The sequence below is a fragment of the Pinus tabuliformis genome, chromosome X (genome assembly GCF_031772625.1).
Source record: "Pinus tabuliformis cultivar Carrire ecotype Pingquan chromosome X, CPIR1, whole genome shotgun sequence".
Lineage (NCBI taxonomy): Eukaryota > Viridiplantae > Streptophyta > Pinopsida > Pinales > Pinaceae > Pinus > Pinus tabuliformis.
In genome coordinates this window covers 1,212,723,009-1,212,741,633 of record NC_142308.1, presented here as the reverse complement: position 1 = coordinate 1,212,741,633, position 18,625 = coordinate 1,212,723,009, and positions in this window count along the sequence as shown.

The following is an 18,625-nucleotide window of genomic DNA, read 5'->3' as shown; positions in this document are numbered from 1 at the left end:
TTCTCTCACAGTCTCACCTCTCTGTTTCTCGCTCAGAGAATACACATCTATGTCACAGCCTCAAATACAATGCCCTCATACAAAGAGAGGGGTTTCCTTCTAGGGCAAAAAACCCTAAACTAAACATAAGTTCTACCATCAGATCATCCGCCTAATGAATGGCCCAGATTGACTAGAAAATTCTATACTTTTACAAGGCAATTTTACATCTATTTTTGGCTTCAACGGCGCTGCCCCCGAGCCCCCGCCGGGGGACCGCTGGCCCCCGGACCCCCGCAGGGGGGACAAGTCCCCCCCGCACCCCCCCCATGTGGAGGGGTTTACAGACTTCCTGGGTATACATCCGGCTGAAACAAATACCTCTGAACAATCATGCTCCACACACAACAATCTCCCACTTGGAGAATGATTGTAGCAACTCCACCACTGCTTCATTTGCTAGACAATGACTCCTCTTTGGACCTGGCTGTTTCTCATCTTCATTGTCATCCTTGAAGACCAATTGAAACTGAGCATGTTCTCAGTTTCTCCCTGGTTACAACTTTTGTTAGCATGTTTACAGGATTCTGGCTAGTGTGTATTTTTTCCAGCTTCAACTCTCCATCTTCCAACACTGATCGTATGAAATGGTACTTGATCTGTATGTGTTTAGTCCTGGAACGAAATGCTGAATTCTTTGCAAGATGAATGGCACTTTGGCTATCACTGTATAATGTGCTCATATCATGCTCCTTACCCAATTCACCCATAAACCTTTGTAACCAAATCATTTCTTTACTAGCCTCTGTAGCAGCAACATACTCTGCTTCTGTTGTTGAAAGTGCAACAACACTTTGGATTTTTGAAACCCAACTGACAGTTGTTCCACCAACAGTAAATACATATCCTGTAGTGCTCCTCCTATTATCTTTATCACCTGCCATATCTGCATCAACATATCCCTGTAGAGAAATGTTTGAACCACCAAATCATAATGCTTGATTTGTGGTACCTTTCAAATATCTGAGAATCCATTTCACTGCCATCCCATGTTCCTTTCCTGGATTGTTCATGTACTTGCTTACAATTCCCACTGCATGTGCAATATCAGGCCTTGTGCAGACCATTGCATACATTAAGCTTCCAACTGTTGATGCATATGGAACTTTAGACATATAATCCATGTCTTCTTAGGTCTTTGGGCACATTTCCTTACTAAGTTTGAAATGGCTAGCAAAAGGTGTACTAACTGGTTTTGCGTTGTGCATATTAAATCTTTTCAACACCTTTTGTATGTACTCATTCTAAGACAATGTTAATTTGCAATTTTTCCTGTCTCTAGTGATTATCATACCAAGGATTTGTTTTGCAGCTCCCAAATCCTTCATTGCAAATGAATTTGCCAATTTTCTTTTAAGTACATTTACTTCCTGCATGTTAGACCTTGCAACAAGCATGTCATCTACATACAATAACAATATAATATAGCTGCCATCATTTTGCTTTTTCAGATAAACACAATGATCAAAGTGACATATAGTATAACGTTGTTCAGACATAAACTTGTCAAATTTTAGATACCACTATCTTGGAGCCTGTTTTAAGCCATACAAGCTCTTCTTCAACCTGCACACTAGTTTCTCCTCCCCTCTCACCTCATATCCTTGTGGCTGCTGCATATATATCTCTTCCTCCAAATCCCCATGGAGAAAGGTTGTCTTTACATCTAACTGCTCAAGGTGAAAATTTTCAGCTGCTACTAGACTTAAAATAGTTCTGATTGAAGTCATTTTAACAACAGGAGAAAATATTTCATCAAAATCAATACCTTTCTTCTATGCAAACCCCTTCACCACAAGTCTAGCTTTGTACCTCTGTTTTCCTCCATCTTCTTCCTTCACCCTGTAAACCCATTTATTCTTCAATGTAGTTTTTTGCGCAGGCAACCTGACTAAGTCCCAAGTCTGGTTATGCATTAAGGAGTCCATCTCTTCTTCCATGGCTACCTCCCACTTCTTCCTGCTTTCAACCTACATTACTTCTTCATAACATTCAGGTTCACCAGAATCAGTCAACAATAAATAATATAATGAAGGAGAGTATCGTTCAGGGGGTCTACTTATCCTGGTAGATCTTCTAACACCACTTTCAGGGGTTTGGGGTACCTGTTGCTGTTGTGGTGGTTGCTGTTATTGTGGTTGTTGATTATTATTATTTTCAAGCACCTTTAATTTTTCAGTGATTTCGTCAATAACTGCATATTCCTTGTTTTCTTTTTCTTGCTTCTTTTCCTGCAACTGATTCTTATACAATACCTTTTCATTGGATATTACATCTCTAATCCTAATGATTTTGTGATTTTCGTAATCATATAAGCGATAAACAAAATCATTAACACCATATTCAATAAAGGTACATTTCTTTGACTTTGCCTCAAGCTTTGTTCTATTTTCTTTATCAATATGGATAAAGGCCTCACAACCAAAAGGCTTTAAAAAAGAGTAGTTTACCTTTTTACCTGTCCATGCTTCCTCTATCCAAGGAACTTGAAGGCCCTTTGTTTATTAGATAAACAATAGTATCTACAGCATTTGCCCAAAACTGTAAAGGCAATCCTGCATGCAATCTCATGCACCTTGCACGCTCCATGATTGTTCTGTTCATCCTTTCTGACACACCATTTTATTGTGGTGTCCTTGGAACTGTCTTCTCTCTGCTAATTCCATGCTCTGAACAATACCTATCAAACTCTTTGCTACAATATTCACCTCCATTGTCTGATCTAAGACACTTCAATTTCTTTCCTGTCTCAATCTCAACCAAAGCTTTCCATTTCTGGAAAGTATCAAATACATCATATTTATTCTTAATACAATAAATCCAAGTTTTTCTAGTTGCATCATCAATAAAAGTAACATAATAACGAGAGCCACCAAGAGATGATACCTGAGCAGGTCCCCATACATCTGTATGCACAAGCTCTAATTTTTCTCTCTTCTTTTCTTTCCCAACTCTAGAAATCTGACTCTCTTCTGTTTTCCATAAATGCAATTCTCACAGAAGTCCAAATCAACATTCTTCAAACCTGGCAACAAATTCCTTGAGTGAAGAATCTTCATTCCCTTTTCACTCATGTGTCCGAGCCTATGATGCCATAATGCTGCATCTGCTCCTTTGGAAGTTAAAGCATTCACAGTGTTAGAAATACCATTGCATAAATACAATGTACCAACCTTTTCACCTTTTGCTATTACCAGGGCTCCTTTGGTGACCTTCCAAGCTTTATCTGTGAAAGTTGTCACACAACCTTCACTGCCTAACTGCCCTGTTGAAATCAGATTTTTCTTTAGATCTGGAACATGCTTTACCTCCTTTAGTAGCCATTGGTTTCCATTTTGTTGTTTTACAAGAACCTTACCCATTCCAACAATTTTATAGGGTTTATCATCACCCAAACGAACTTGTCCAAAATCTCCTTGAACATAGTCATGAAAGTATTTCTTATCAGGTGTGGCATGGAATGAGGCCCCTGAATCTACCACCCAGGAATCAGTAATATTTTCGAAAGAAAGAATCAAAGCATCTTGTAACACCTCACCTGTCACATTTGCTTCATGATTGTTTTCTTGCTGTGCATCTCCTTCTTTTCCCTTCCGAGATCTACAGTCTTTCTTTAGGTGTCATTTCTTTCTGCATTTCTAGCACACTATCCCCGATCTGGACTTGGATCTGCCTTTCCTTGATTTACTGCGATATCCTGAGCTCTTTCCTCTTTCCATTTTTCTTCCCCTAGACTCTGCACTCAAAGCATTACCCGATGTCTCACCGGAGCTTTTCTGTCGCATTTCCTCACTAAGGATAGCACCAACAACATCATCAAACTTTAAAGTACTAGATCCAGACACAGAGTTACTAATGGCCATTACTAAACCATTCCAACTTTCTGGTAATGAGCACAAGAATAACAGAGCTCTAACTTCATCATCAAAGTTTACCCCTACAGAACATAACTGACTTGTAACAGTATTAAAATCATTTAAATGGTCTGCAACAGATCCACCTTCCGACATCTTCATATTAAATAATCGTTTCATGTGAAATACCTTGTTTGAGGCCGAGGGTTTTTCATATAGTTTGTCTAACGCCTTAATCAAACCCTCTGTCAGTGTTTCCTTTGAAATGTTGAAGGCGACCGATGCCGCGAGGCACAACCGTATTGTTCCAAGTTTCTTTCTATCGAGAAGGTTCCATTCTTCATCTGTCATACCCGTCGGCATCTTTGTTTTTTCGCCCAATGGTAGGTACAAATCTTTCTGATACAGATAATCTTCCATCTGCATCTTCCACAGCGAGAGGTTTTGGCCGTCAAATTTCTTGACCCTAAACTTACCATCTTCCGCCATTGCTCCCACTTGAACGAGCAACCCTTCTTTCCTGTGAGTTTATCAGCCAAATAGACCTTCGGCTTTGATACCAGTTGTTAGAAAATTATATATTATGGAGCAATGGAACACATAAAATATTGCAGAAATATAAACACAGAAAATGCATAAAACAAGAGAGACACAGATATACGTGGTTCACCCAGTTTGGGCTACGTCCACCCCGAACATCCAGTCCTTCCTTTCTATTATCCAGCAAATGAAGAGACACAACGTACAGCAGATCCGCTATAATATCCTCTGTTTTATCTCACAGTCTCACCTCTCTATTTCTCGCTCAGAGAATACACATCTATGTCATAGCCTCAAATACAATGCCCTCATACAAAGAGAGGGGTTGCCTTCTAGGGCAAAAAACCCTAAACTAAACATAAGTTCTATCGTCAGATCATCTGCCTAATGAACGACCCAGATTGACTAAAAATTACTATACTTTTACAAGGCAATTTACATTTATTTTTGGCTTCAGGGGCGCTGCCCCCGAGCCCCCGCCAAGGGACCGCTAGCCCCCGGACCCCCCCAGCCAGGGGGGATCGGCTCGAGACAATTCCCCCCGCACCCCCCCGCGTGGAGGGGTGTACAAACTTCATGGGGTATACATCCGGCTGAAACAAAGACCTTTGAACAATCATGCTCCACACACAACACTTTTTATATAATTTTAAGTCTTCAACATCATGCTACCGAGAATCTTAGCCAACACACCTAACCAGATCACTCTTATGAGCTATCCTAATGCATCTTAAGCCACAACCAATTAATTGACAATACCAGGCCAAATTGAAACTACTTCCCATAACTAATCAGGTCACACAATTGGAAAATGTGATATCGATCACCGAGTCTCTTTGTTATGTTGTGGCCTTTGCAGCTTCTATCATAAATTTTCACAGTCTATCCAACATTTGAGTGGTGTTTTGTTAGGTCCCTATACTACTAGTGTAACCCCTTATTGTTATTAGTACAACCCCCTTATTATATTGTTGTGCCCATGTAGTCCCCATATTGTTATTATTGTGCCTCATAGAAGCCCAATATTGTTATTATTGTGCCCTTACATTATTATTGTTATGTCGGCTTTGATTATATTATGACCCCTTAGACTTTTATATATAGAAATGAGGTCTTGTCATTTGTATCCTTCAAGGATTGTTCATTTGTGTAATGTAAAGGAGGTTGCCCCCTCGAAGAGGCTTATTTCTAAGGTGTTGATTTATATTTTCTATCTTTTTGTGAGCTGGTTTCCTAACATTTGGTATCAGAACTTTGGATTCTAGGGTTTCGCTACTCTAAACAGGTCATCGTGGAATTTTCACTATAACTTTTTTTCTGCGACGTTCTAGAAGCAAAAAAAAAAACCAATTTGAGACGAAATCTCGCTGAACCTTGGGTGCGAATTTCAGATATTGTCTCATGATCGTTTCAGAGATATGATCTAACGAAGGTAGGGTTTTTGCAAGATCCAAAATTTCATCTAAAACGGGTCATTGTGGAAGTTTCGCTATAACTTGTTCTCTACGAAGTTTCAAAAGCTAAACAAAAAACCCATTTGAGAAAAAAGTGGTCTGAACCTCGGGTCCAAATTTCAGATCTTGTCTTGTTATATTTTCGGATATATGATCTGAGGAATTTAGGGTTTTTGCAGACTCCCGAATTACATCTTAAATAGGTGACCTTGGAAAAATCGTCATAACTTTCTCTCTGAGCATCAGATTGAAATTTTGTAAAAAGTTACAGAAAGAGGACGGACTATAGTTGTCTGTGTATATTTTTTAGATTCGAAGGTCAAAATAGTGACACGTGGCATTTCATACAAGTTCGCTCTTTTGACAAGGTATATAATCAGGTCATCTTGGGAGATTGTGCATAACTCTTTCTTGGAGAATCCAATTTTGATCAAACTGGTGGAATTCTAAAGAGGATGCAGAGGGCTACTACAGGCGATTTCAGACTTGGAAGATCTGAAATTACAGGGTTATAGTCGTTTCAAGATCGAGTTCCTAAAATAAAAAACAAAGCGATATGAGGAAGTTTGATGACAAGGATCCAATAAATTGGATACTACAGATGGACAAATATTTTGATCTACATGGTGTACCACTGTTACAAAAGGTATGTATTGCATCTAATTATTTAGAACCGAATCAATTTTTATGGTATAAAGGGCTTTGTTCTCGTAAACCACTTGTCACGTGGTCAATTTTCACAGAGGAAATGATAGCACATTATGAGGATACAAAGAGCAACACCTTCTTTAGCCAATTGAAAAATCTCAAACAAAAGTGTTCAATGGCAGAGCACATCGAGGACTTCCAAAAATTAAATATAAGGGTAAATGATATTCCAGAGAAGAAAATTATTGATGTCTTCATAGGGACTTTAAAGGATAACATTCAACATGAGGTTCATCTTTGGGAACCTGATTGATTGGAGAAGGCATTTAGGTTGGCAAGAAAAATTGAAAGTGGAATTATGGAAAAAAGGAATCCCACCACTCACGACTATAATTATGGAATCGTTTTTTCTCCAGCCTTCCACAACCTACAAGGTTTACACCACAACAATTGGAAGAAAAAAGAGAAAAGGGCTTTGTTACAATTGTGATAACAAATACACTAAAGGTCATAAGTGTGTTGAGAAGAAATTATTTTACATAGATTATGAAGAGGAGGAAGAAAATTATCAAGAAACATCAAAAGAAGAGGATATATAGCAGGAACCCACCCTAGAGAAAGAAGAAATGAATCCGACCATATCTTGTAAAGCATTGGAAAGAATTACCACTCCTCAAACTCTCAAGATAGAAGGACATATCAAGAAGAAAAATGTTCAAGAAGTGAAAGATCACATCGATAAAGAATAAATGAATCCAACCATATCTTGTAATGCATTCGCCAGAATTACCACTCCTCAAACTATCAAGATAGAAGGACATATCAAGAAGAAAAAGGTTCAAGAAGTGAAAGATCACATCGAGAGAGAAGAAATGAATCTGACCATATCCTGTAATGCATTGGCCAGAATTACCACTCCTCAAGCTATCAAGATAGAAGGACATATCAAGAAGAAAAATGTTCAAGAAGTGAAAGATCACATCGAGCATCAAGAAATGAATCTAAATCTGACCATATCTTGTAATGCATGCGAAGAAATTACCACTCCTCAAACTCTCAAGATAGAAGGACATATCAAGAAGAAAAAGATTCAAGAAGTGAAAGATCACATCGAGCATCAACAACAAGTTCTCTAACTTTTAAACGGTAACGCCACTTTGGTGAAGAATCAAATGAAACAACAGGAAAATCAACATTGCAGTGAAAGAAGTTTTGATGTAGGCGATTGGGTATTTTTACGACTACAGCTCAAGCAAGCTGTTTATGAGAAGGAAATGTTGGCAATACTACATGCACTTAAGAAATTGTGACCTTACCTAATGGGAAGACACTTCAAGGTAACTATGGATCATGATAGTCTTAAATAATTTTTAGAACAGATATTATCTTTAAAAGAACAGAAAAAATGGGTCACAAATATGTTGGGTTATGACTTTGAAATCATCTACGAAAAAGGGAAGAAAAATGTTGTTGCATATGCACTCTCAAGAAAGGATGAGGATGTGGAACCATTGTTTTATGCTATTTCTATTATCCAACCAAATTGGATAAACGAAGCAAGGGATGAATGGAATAAGGACGAAGAAGTGTGGCCACTCATTCAAAAGTTGCAGAAGATCCCAGTTCAAACAATGTTTCCAAAACTTGACGAGGAAGGAAAAATCATATTGGAACCTGGAGTAGTCACAGAAACAAGAACCCGATAGCTACGAAATTGATCAATTTCAGAGTATCTCATCAAGTGGAAGAACTTACCCGTTGAAGATTCCACATGGGAGGACAAGAATTTTATATAGAAGCATCAAGAACTACTCAAGCGTTGAGGACAACACTTTTTGAAGGAGAGGGGCATGTTAGGTCCCTATACTACTAGTGTAACCCCTTATTATTATTAGTACAACCCCCTTATTATATTGTTGTGCCCATGTAGTCCACATATTGCTATTATTGTGCCCCATAGAAGCCCAATATTGTTATTACTATGCCCTTACATTATTATTGTTATGTCAGTTCTGATTATATTATGACCCCATAGACTCCTATATATAGAAAGGAGGTCTTGTCATTTGTATCATCCAAGAATTGTTCATTTGTGTAATGTAAAGGAGGTTGCCCCCTCGAAGAGGCTTATTTCTAAGGCGTTGATCTATCTTTTCTATCTTTTTGTGAGTTGGTTTCCTAACATGTTTGCTAGCCTTTGTTGCTCGTAGTATTCCTTATTATGCAATTTTGCCATAGCCAAAATTTTTAAAATTTTCTCCTTTTTCCTCGTTGGCCGCAATAGTTTGCCATTGTTAGGTATGGTAGACCATGTTTGGCTATGTTTGAATATGTTTGAGTATATTTAACTTAGATTATCTATGGTTGATTATGTGTGCGTATGTTTAGCTACAATTGACTTCAATAAGGTATGCTTTACCAAAGTTGAATTTGGTTGATCATAGTTAACTATGGATAACAATGTGAAACCAAGTGTTGGCCATGGATGGAATTAGTTTCAATCATGTTTGACTATTGTTGGTTATAAATAACCATTTTTTATTATAGTTAACTACGATGTCATGGTTAATTGTGTTTTAATATGGTTACCTTTGATTGACTATAATTATTTATGGTTGACCATGAACATTTATGAGTGACATTAAAAAGTTAATTTCAATAAAAATAAAAAAATTTATATTTTAGAATTAATAAAAAAAATAAAAATTCTATAATATTTATAATTAGAAAATAAACCACATCTATTAAATTGTATTATAAAGTGTGTTGTATTAAATGTAATATCATACTTTATATTGAACAAAAAAATATTTAAAAAAATCTCTAAATAAAATAAAATTTCACAAATATATGAACAAAATCTCTCATATATATATATATATACAAAATTTAGAAAATAACTTTAAACAAAATCTTTATTTAACTTTAATACATTAATTGAAAAATAAAATCCTTTATTTACATTTTAAATTTTCTGCACACAATACACCAATTTATGTTAACACGAACCATTAGCCAAAATGTTTATATTATCACGAACAATTTGAGAAAATGTCAAAATGTTTATATTATCACGAACCATTTGAGAAAATACCATGGAATAGCATGAATACCTCCATCTTAAACAAATAAAAAGTGTAGATAAAAATGATACGCATTATTCTCCAATCATATTAAATATCATATTTTATTTAGAGATCTAATATAAATGTTCACCGTAACCACAGTTGAGAATGACTCCAAAGTGATTAGATGTAATATGCATAATCAATACAACATAGAAAAAAATGCTATAAGATAAATAATAATTTTTTAAATTTTAAAATAAATATAAACATAAAGTATAATAAAGTGAAATGGTGTTTATTTAAAATTAAAAATAATTGAAATTAAAATCTATGGAAAATTGAAAAAAATATGAATTTATATAATGAAGTTAAATTTTATTATGTAATAGACAATTATATTTAATAAATTTGGAGAATTATATTAAATTTATTGAATTATATAATTATGCCATATAAATATGTTAAAAGAAATCAAACTTATGAATTATATAATTATGCCATATAAATATATAAAAAAAAATCAAACTTATGAAATCTTAAGAATTTTATGAATTTATCATATATAAAGAATAAATTTAGGAAAACACAAAACTTGAATTCAAAATTAAAAAAATAAATCAGACTTCTAATTTTTTCATCTATATATTGAATAATAATAGAAATTGAATAATAATAATAGTTTTTTATAATATTATTTATATTATATATAAAATTTAATCTTAAAATCATATAAGAGATATTTTTCTCTACGCATTTCAAACGCATGAATCACGCTTACTGATTCAAAACGCATCTACAAAAACATCTCTTATATAATTTTTACCAAAAAACACTGTTAAAATTATTATAGATCACACAAATCTAAATTCTAAAAATTAATTTCTATCTTTTATTTTAATTAAAATATCTTATTTTTTATTTTATTTAAACAAATACTTACTGATAATAATTCTTTATAATATTATTTATATTATATATAAAATTATCTCTCATACATATACACATACTTGTATCTTTTATTTTTATTAAAATATCCGTCCTTTATTTTATCAAGAGAGACACTTTAATAAGACAGATACTTTAATAGTACATATAACGATGGCATTCTCCTTCAACATATTTTATACATTTTTAATTTAACATATATAATATTTAATGCTAGTGAAAATTGTAAATAATAAACTAATGCTAGCAAATATTTATACTAGTATATCTCATTTTACGCCATCTCATCGATGTCCACGGTTCAACTATGGCGGCCGCCGCGTATTAATGGCTCCATATTCTGGTAAATACGCCTCGCCTCCAACGTTGACCAGCGGGGCTGTACCGAACAAGAGCTTGTAGTGAACATTCTAACTCGTGTTGTTTATACAACCTGCAACACCTCGTGCCGTGGCCTCGGCCGAGTTTTCATGTAAATTATCGTGTCTTTCTAATCGTTACGCTGCTTCTATCATTTTAAAATTCGAAAACACATGCGCCACCAGTCAAACTCAAATCTCACGATCTTATCCAAAACTCTGCTGCGATACCTATCTGCCACACACACAGTTTTTATAATCCTGACATGCTTAGGGTGATTCTCATCCAACGGCTCATTTTCAAGCGCCCCGGAATTACCAAAATCTTTGGGCGCGAAAGGTTCGGCAAACACTGTGTGGACGGAGATATAGTTATGCACCCACCAGAGTTCTCAGGGATTCCAAGGTGCTGGTCCAAGTCAAATTTGATCGACAGCCTCACCAAAACTGAAGATTCGGTGCACTGGCACGCACTAAAGAAGGATTTCACCTCACGTTACATTCCACGAGGAGCAAGGGCCACTCAATCTTCGTTCCTCTCGTCCACGAAACGCGTTTCGCTGGGCTTTTAAAACGCCCCCTCTCACAGGAGGAGAGCACTCGAACATCTCTTTCCTCTTCGTCGACCCCAATTATTTCGTCCCTCGTCGAAAATGTTTTGCTCATCGCAGTTCCAACGCAGTTTCTTTATTATCACCACCACTGCTGCCATTATATTGGCAAGTCTGATCCTGAATTGCAGTGGCTCGTCGACTCCTACATGTAGCAGAGGAGACCTCAGGGCGCTGCTGAGCTTCAAGGCCGGAATTATTGACGACACGTCTGGGCGTTTGAAATCATGGAACGGCTCCAACTGCTGCGACTGGCAGGGGGTATCCTGCAATAATCAAACTGGACGAGTTGTAGGGCTTCTGCTGCCGGGGCTCATATCCGGTGATGATTTCATATCGGATACCCAGATGAAGGGCACAATCTCCGAGTCCTTGGGAGATTTGCAGTTTCTGGAAATTTTGAACCTGGAGGACTTGAAAGAAATCACCGGTTCCATTCCCTCGTCACTCGGGAAGCTCCACCGGTTGAAGAAGCTGATTCTCGACAGTAATCAGCTCAATGGTTCTATTCCTCTGTCTCTCGGAAACCTCCACAATCTGGAAGAATTGTACCTGTCGCAGAACGGGCTCAACGGAAGCATTCCCGACATTTTTGGAGGTCTCAGGAAACTTCGCATTTTGGATCTCTTCGCCAACCAGTTCACGGGTCGGATTCCCGCCTCTATAACCGGTCTCCGCAACCTCACTACTCTCGATCTCCATGGCAACCTACTCAGTGGCTCAATTCCTTCGTCTCTGGGGGAGTTGCGTTTTCTGCAGACATTGGATATGTCTGACAATAGGCTCACGGGAAGCATACCGGATTCTATTGGTATGTTAACCAATCTGTCCCTCTTGTACCTCTTTAGCAACAAACTCAGCGGCAGCATCCCGTCCTCAGCTGGGAATATGAGGTCTCTGGTATTTCTTCGTCTGGAGGAAAATGAATTGAGCGGAGTTCTGCCATCTTCAATGGGAGGTCTGGTCAATCTGCAGCGAGTTTATATGTCGAATAACATGATCAGCGGCTCCATTCCGGCTTCGTGGGGTAATCTTTCAAGCCTTACGGACCTCTACCTTAACGGTAACAGGTTGTCGGGTTCGATTCCTGAGTCTATCGGAGAGCTTTCTAAGCTTCAGGATCTTGATCTCTCTCACAACTATCTCTCAGGGAGCCTTCCAAAAGAATTATCTAAGCTTTCTGATCTGCAAAATTTGGATGTTTCATTCAATAATTTCAGGTTTGTGACTGTGCCCACAGTAATATCGAACCTCACTGGATTGCTTCAGCTCTCTCTCGCTGGTTGTGGTATCGAGGGTATTATTCCCAAGTGGTTGTCGACGATGCCAAACGGTCTGAGTACGCTTGACTTGTCGAGCAACAGCATCACGGGCACCATACCGACATGGGTGGGCAACATGACGGGATTATACAATCTCAACTTGTCAAACAACGCATTAACATCAACTCTTCCAGAGGCGATGAGTAACATGCGAAATCTGGGCGTTCTGGACCTCCATTCAAATCACCTAACGGGACCTATAACTGCCGCATTCTCCATGCAAAGCCCGTTTCCGACTGGGCTTTTAGAGACTGTGGACTTGTCCCGCAACAAATTCACGGGCTCAATACCTTCGAGTGTGGGCAATCAGAACGGTATGCAACAGCTGGTTCTGTCGCACAATTCACTGCGCGGAGCAATACCCAGTACGTTGGGGAGTTTGTCACAATTGCAGACTCTGGAACTGAATGAAAATCACTTGACCGGCAAAATACCCACCGCGTTTGTGAACCTCACGTCTCTGTTGCAACTGAACGTGTCGCATAATTCCTTGTCAGGAATGATTCCGGTTGGGGGGCTGCTTCAGAAATTTCCAATTTCTTCGTACTCTGCTAACAGAGGGCTCTGTGGAAATCCTCTTCCTGCTTGCTGATCCATGAATATTCTTCAACAATTCGATTCTCGGAAATGATGCCAGGTTGCTGGTGTATTTTTGCTTTCTAGAGAAGTGATAGCTTCGCTTCCTTTATTTCTGGACTTTCAATAAAGGGCAGATTTCAAGCATGCCATGTAGAATTCGATAATGCTCTGCTATGCTTTCTTCAAATCTGATATACCAAGTCTACCATTATATACTATGGCTGCACTTGCTACAGTAAATCGGATTTGTAATAATATCGGATGTTTTCATTTTAATAAGTTAAACTAAAATTGAAGTAGTGACAGTTTTGTTGGATTAATAGATTTCACTGCTTAGAATGTATTTCTTGAAGCATTGAATGAGATATTTGTTATTGGTGTATGCAAGATTCTTTTGAGTAGAAAGTTGATTTTTGTGCATAATTTTTTTTTTGTTAGATGTGTATAATAGAAAGTTGATTTTTGTGTATAAAAGATATGAATGGATAAGCAGGTAAAGAATATATGTGTTGAGCTACCAAGGAAGTTAATTCTCAAAGAAGTTAAAACAATACCTAATTTAAATTGAAGAGAATTATTGATTGTGTTATAAAGATTCTTATGTCCGTTTCTTAGGAGGCTTCCTGGAGGAACATGTGGCTCCTTTGTGTATAATTTTCTTTTTCAATAGAAAGTTGATTTTTGTGTATAAAAGATTTTAATTTGTAGTGTGAAGTTGATTTTAATACTTATTTTTAGTTGTTATTTATTAATGTATATTGATTCATCATTATTATTTAAGTAAAATCACATTATCTGGAATGATTTGACTCATGGTCAGTAAGGGGTAAGCTTTCACTCTTGACATATCTATCAAGATTTTAAGCTATTAAGTTATTTAATTTTTTAACTAAACAAAAACAATTTTAGCACATACTCCAAATCTCTTTCCATATAAAATTAATTATTAAAAATTTAAATCGAAAAAAATCATGAACTTTTCAAAATAAAATTAATTATTAAAATATTTGTTTAACTGTCTTTACAAAGCATACAACACAGGTCAAGATATGAAAGATTAAATTAACTACATATAAAATCAAATCAATGGGATGGGATGAGCAAACTCACGACGAATCCGATTCGGAGACAGTGTACCCTTTACAGGTTTAGATCCCGGGGACTTTTAATATTTAAAATGAATATTGCATAGTCCTGTAAAAAACAATTGGCAAAAATATTTATATTTCATTGCAGTGGAGGGGTATAAGTTTTGGCAAAAATATTTCAGAGCAAAGGAGGAATTTTTATATAGTTGGCTGATTTTGGAAATACTATAAATACCAATAAAATTAAGTGTTTAAACTTATTGTTATTGGTCATATTTTAAAAAGAAAAAAAGAAAAACCTTACCCCTGTTTTTCAAATTTCAAGATATTCCCGAATCTACCATCAAGATAAGTTCAGCAGCAATGGAGCCAACACTGCTTAATTAGGGTCGAAAGCACAGCCACCTGCCATCTCATCTGTCAGTTTTTTGTTTGTTTGTCTCATACACGCTGTAAAGGTTCTGGTGAAGATCTGTGAGTCTGGTCAAGCGTTAAGGCTTAGATCTTGTCAGAGGCAGCTGCAACAACTCAAATCCAGAATAACTCAGTCAGGTTCAGTTACTTCTATTTTTTTTTTTTTTAAATTCTTCTTTCTTTTTCAACGGTTAATGAAATCCATTATTTTTCAACGGTTAATGAAATCTGTAAAAGTTCACTCGACTTTTCACCCATTTTTCTAAAGAAAAGTTGAAACCCATTATTTTTCAACGGTTAATGAAATCTGTCAAAGTTCACTCGAATTTTCACCCATCTTTCTAAAAAAAACCTTGAAACCCTCACCGTTTTCCTGTGAGCGGCATCGAAATTCTTTGTCAAACTCTGCATTATCGGTCAAGAGCGACTCCTAAAGCCATTGCAAGATTATGCTTTCATTGAGCCAGGTTCATACAAATTCATATTGGATCAATTTAATTCTTGGATATTGTCCTAAAAATTTGTGAAAAGTGTCCAAAATTAGCTTCCACTATCATCATCTACAACATTTTTTTATAGGAAAAAAATGTACTATTTTATTAAACATAAAAATGTACCATTCTTTGGTTGTAGCTCACTTAAATGCGTGAATAGCATGTATACTTAGTTTAACTAATTATATAGAAATTTCTACTTCAACATAATTCAACATAGGAAGAGTAGAATAAAAGAAATAAAAGAAAATTTAGATACTAAAACATCATTACAAAATTCAAAGATAAAAATCACTCCATCATCTAAAAGTAATCCTTGCTTTGACAACATGTCTACGATGAAAGTATTCTCCTTGAAGGTACACAACGCATGTCATTGAACTACTCTTGCAGTTGGTGAATCTTCCTCTACCATGCCTCCAAATGAAGAATTTTCACATCAACCTTCCAATTAAAGAAATCCACTAAAACTTTAGAGTCCCAACCAACTTGAAAGCTCTCACATGTTTCCACACAACGACGTGAATGGCGACCCACATAGCCACCACTTTAGCAACAAACTTTGTGCCTTTGCCAATTCCCATTTTGCATTTAAACATGTCACATTTTCCAAGAACAATAAAACTCTTGCTCCACAACTATGCCTTTCACTGGCACCATCAAATAATCGACATACCTTACCACTAGATATCTCTGGAGTTATTGCATCATTTTTCTTTTTGAATTTCAATGACTTTACATGTTCAATAAAAGAATCCCTTATGTTATGAGCATATAAACTAGAAAAGGTTGTAGTATTTTGAAATGAGTTGTATTCCTTCGTAGCTAACCCCCCCTTAACACAAAGATCGAAATGAAATTGTATAACAGATTCCTATATCTATGAGTACAAACCCACAAGCATTCTTCCACAAATTCACCTATCCATCATCCATTTAAGTTAAAACGGGACATTACAAATTTCCACATAGAAATTATAAAGGGGCAAAAAAAATAGATGTTCAATGGATTCCCCTTTGATACAACACAAGATACATCTACTTGGTCCCTCTCGTCCTTTTTTTGCTAACACATCCCAAGTAAGAACTTTTCGTTCAAGAAGAATACATAAAAAAGACGACATTTTAAAAAACCTTGTCCCTTCCACACCACATTATACCACCAGTTATGGACACAAAGTGAATCTTCATGAATTAATGTTTCATATCCTAGCCTCATTATGATAGCACCCCCTTGCTCATTTTTTATCCACATAATACTATCAATTTCATCTATGTTAATTACTATATCAACTCTTCTCAGAGAATGCAAATATAAGTTCCATCTTCTTTGTGAATATCTAAAATTCTGAGCTCTTACACTAAAGCACACTCTTGATTGTCTACTTCGAAAATTCCTCTTCTTGCTACATCCTCTAAGTGCGTAATACCCACAGACTTCAGGTGCAAGAATAAAATAACAAAAAACTCGTAATCAGCAACACATCCCACCCCACATATCAAGGCCAATTAAAACATTTGCACCATTCCCCACCTTCCACATGAACCCTTTCTCCATCACCTGAATTTCACTTGCAATATTGTGTTGATTTTTTTATAGCATTGGGAGGTATTCAAGTTGGCCCTAGATAGACAAGCCAACCCAAAAGAAGTCAAGTCGGCTAGCCAATGAAGGGAGATGTCCCTTGGGTTGTGTTGTCGCTGCGAAAAACACCCTCCAAAATTTTTCTTACACTTGAATTTTCGACCGTATTTGTGATCCTAGGATCTGTCATTCTAGTTCATATTTTCTTCATGTTCATTTAATGTTCCCTAAGATTCTAAGTGTCAAAGTCATTTTCTTATGCATGCTCAGTTCACGAAGAATTCGCAACTGCACTTCTCTCGATGCAAGCTTACATAGACATTGCGAAAATCTTAAAGGTAAGTCTTGCACAATCACTAGTGATAGTGACTACGCAATCCACAAGCACAATGTACTATGCAACACATGTCAATAATTAGTGTGCACTCTCCATTGACAGTCTCCCTCACTTTGATTGCAATTGTACTTCTATTTTGGTGAGTTTTCTCAACTGTCACTCTAGCACACCTTTGTTTTCGCAAGTGTCACTTTCATGTTCAAAAATATTGTTTTTGCTTGCATTTACTTTAATAAGTTTTTTTTTCATGTTATCTTCACTCTGGCATGTGTCTCTTTCACTTTCTTTAATCCTTTGCAAGTGTCGTTTTCACTTTTCTCTTACTTTTGTAAGTGTCATCTTTTGGCATGGGAAGTGTCGCACGTTGTAAAAGTGAAGTTATGGTTCATTTCAAGAGGAAAATTTGGTACCAATGGGTCATATCTATCATGTAGACATGTATTATACTCATTCCCAAAGTTTTATGCATTTTTGTACTAGTGTCGTCACTGTCATCAGGAAGTATATCTTAAGTGTCACACTTGGAGGAGAATGTTGTTTTGTTGTCAAATCAAGGGGATCATGTTGATTCTGAGTGATGAGTGTTTAGTGTTGTTTCATTGATTGCATTGAGTGTGTGATCAGGTTCAAGTCCAACCTTGGTTTCATCTTTGCCTCTCTGATCCAACACTTAGTCAAATTTCAGAGGTTTCATGCCCGACCAACCTGAGCTCAATCTTCCCTCTTGAACTGCGCATTGTGTAGTTGCAAGCTTCAAGCAAGCACCATTTTCTCCTGGTACTATGCAATGCGCAATATCTGCCTCCCAGAACTATGCTTTGTGCATTCAGAGTGCCCAATCCCGACATCCTGGCCTCTAGAACCACAAAATCCTTCCTCCCATCTAGTCTCATCTTGTACATTGCACAGTTGCAACCAAACTTATGTCTCCTTGCCTTCTTGAATTAAGCAACTATGCAATCTTATGGCCCTCTCTCCCCCTTAAAACTACACATTACGCAGTTACAGTGGGTAGGCCTACCTCACTGTGATCCTCAACTGTGCAGTATTGTCTCATGGGCCTTCAGTGTTGTGAATTTCACAGCCACAAGCATCAATTCCTCACTCCTATCCTTTGGAACTATGCACTGCACATCCCTAAGCCTTCTCCCTATCCAATACTAAGTTCTAGTTCAATCAGTGATTTTCATGAAGTTGGCTAGACTAGTAGTTTTCCAAATTTTTCCGAACTGGTGTCGTCATTTCATGAGTGATTTTTAGTTGCAGGTGTTATATCTTGACATGAAACA